The sequence below is a fragment of the Chinchilla lanigera genome, unplaced genomic scaffold (genome assembly GCF_000276665.1).
Source record: "Chinchilla lanigera isolate Chin_1 unplaced genomic scaffold, ChiLan1.0 scaffold00172, whole genome shotgun sequence".
Taxonomy (NCBI): Eukaryota; Metazoa; Chordata; class Mammalia; order Rodentia; family Chinchillidae; genus Chinchilla; species Chinchilla lanigera.
The window spans coordinates 449,288-451,921 of record NW_004955573.1 but is presented as its reverse complement, the minus strand read 5'-3'; the positions used below and the strand labels follow the sequence as shown (position 1 = coordinate 451,921).

The 2,634-nt window shown below is 48.4% G+C and overlaps 1 pseudogene; it reads left to right on the top strand.

The window, feature by feature from the left end:
• The first annotated feature begins 404 nt into the window (after nucleotides 1–404).
• Nucleotides 405–2,117, top strand: LOC102023410 (annotated as a pseudogene).
• The last annotated feature ends 517 nt before the right edge of the window (nucleotides 2,118–2,634 follow it).

Sequence of the window (2,634 nt, the reverse complement as noted above, 5' to 3'; positions counted from 1 at the left end):
AAAAGAAAAAGAAAAAAAGACTGCAAGAATGGATGACGGCCAGAAGGAAGCCCCAGCTGGGGTCAGTGAGCCGCCTCTGCTAAGCAGAAGCTTCAGTTACATTGAGGTGATGGAAATCCACAGGGATGCTGTGGGTACGGAGCCGGGAGGTCTAGATGCAGGTAGACCGGGCCCTTTAATTAAGGCCGTCCCGTTTGGCGGTCCCTGGAGAGGACTAACACACTTCACACCACATCATAAGTGGGGAAGATTCAGACAGACCCGGAAGCCATATCGGAGTCCTAGAAAGGAGAAATGGTCCTAATGGGGACCCGTAGGACCTCTACGGGTTCCAGTAGTAACACTTTGTGGAAAGGGGCAGAGCTAGATTTGGCAAGCGGCCTCCCGCCGAGACAGGGGCGGAGCAAAGGAAATGACGTCATAGCAGCCGCTGCAGCGCGGTGAGGTACAGTGGCGGTCCTCCTGGGTGAGGCCTAACGGTTTCCCTTGGCAGTGCACGAGGGGGTGGGTTGGCGGGGGAGCGGAGGTGGCGGCGAGTCTGAAATCGGAAACGCTTGGCTGGCCCGCGACCCCAAACCCTCTGCCAAACCCGTGATGATGGGCTGTGGGGAGCCAGAGCTGGAGTCCGTGGAAGGGGAAGAAGCCGGGGCGGTCCCAGGGCCACGTCCGGAAAACCCGTACCGGGGTCCCGAGCCCCAGTGCCCGAGCACGGTTTAGCTGAACCTGCGCCTGAGCCCGTGACTCCAGAGCCCGAGCGGCCGGATGGCAGCTTTTGTTATTTATTTATTTATTTATTTAGTGCTTAGGTTGAAACACAGGACCTTGATGCTCGGCTACATCCCCAGCCCTTTTCTATTTTTCATTTTGAGACAGTCTAGCTACGTTGCCCAGGGTGTGCTGTAACTTGAGAGTCTCCTGCCTCAGCCGCCTGAAGTGCTAGGATAACAGCTGTGCACCCCTGCTTCCAGTTCAGGCTCTTTGACTCAGGAATGAAATCTTTAATTTAGTGGGTCTCTAGAGAAGCCCTACTACAGTGCCGCCAAGCCCGAGCCGCCGCTGCAGTCGCAGCGCGGGCACTATGGCATCTGGAGTTACAGTGAATGATGAAGTCATCAAAGTTTTTAATGATGTGAAAGTAAGGAAAACGACACAAGAGGAAATCAAAAAGTGAAAGAAAGTTCTCTTGTTTAAGCGATGACAAAAGACAAATAATTGTAGAGGAAGCAAAGCAGATCCTGGTGGGTGACATTGGTGATACAATAGAGAACCCCTACACATCTTTTGTGAAGTTGCTACCTCTGAATGATTGCCGATATGCTTTGTACGATGCCGAATACGCAACAAAAGAGTCTAAGAAAGAAAACCTAGTATTTATATTCTGGGCTCCTGAAAGTGCACCGTTAAAAAGCAGGATGATTTATGCTAGCTGTAAAGATGCCATTAAAAAGAAATTCACAGGTGTTAAACACGAGTGGCAAGTAAATGGCTTGGATGATGTGAAGGACGGTTCAACACCTGGAGAGAAATGGAGGCAATGCAGTAGTTTCACTGGAAGGGAAACCGTTATCACATGACAGTCAAGTGTCATCCGGATCTTAAGGGGCTTTCATTTTTTTCCAGCTCAGTCCACTGGAATAGTATTAGGTTTTGTTTTTGTTTTTTCCCCTTTCCCCTGGACCCTTCCAACACAATGAAGGAGATACCATTCATTTAAGCAGCTTGTCAGTGACTGCCATTAGACTGTTTAGCACGGCTACTTTTATGTACAGCCCGAGGAATGCCTTCCCGCCTTTAGCCAAAACTACTGATTACATGCCTCCCTTGCTGCAAGCACTGCAGCGAATGTGACTGTCAATGTGAATACCTTAGAATACTGCAGAGAACAAGCTAATTGAATGCCTTGAAAGTATTAGCCACTGGTCAGATGGTAAGCTTTTTCCAGCGTTATTTATAGTTGCATTTGATTGCAGTTCTGTGAGGCGTTCAGCATTCATACACCTCACCTGCCTTGGCAAGCCTGTTTTTGTGACATGGCAGGACAAATATAACACTGTGCATTAAAAGCACTTTTTTTGTAATGAGTTTAATCCTCCGAAAAGAATGCCAATTAAGTTTCATTAACTGTGTCGTCAGTTTATCCTAGTACCTCAGTGTTCACTCCTGTTACCTGTGTATCTTAAATAGCTGTTACAGTATTAGTGCCTTTGTGTTTTTTTGTCGAGTGTACACTACTGAATGAGTGTAGAAATTTTATGTTTACTATGTGAGTCTTGCAACACTCAAGATAGTTTGAATACCAGTTATAATGGCAATCTCTGTATAAAAGAGCCTTAAGTGGAACACTGTTCTGAGATCAAACTCCCTACCTACACAGAAATGGCCACATTGCAATAAAAAGTGTGGCATATTAAAAAAAATAAAAAGATAGAGAAGCCCTACAACAATAGAAATGTAGGCAGAGCAGCCAAACGGTAAAGGACAACAGGCCCCTCCTAAGCTTAGGGGAGGGGAGAGAAGCCACACGGTGACACAGGCCTCCCAGCGCAGAGAGCCGCCTGCTCACAGCCTCACCTGCGCCGGGCTAGGCCAGGCTCGGCCTCCTGCGCTCATCCTGAGGCCAAGCAGCCCCTCCCC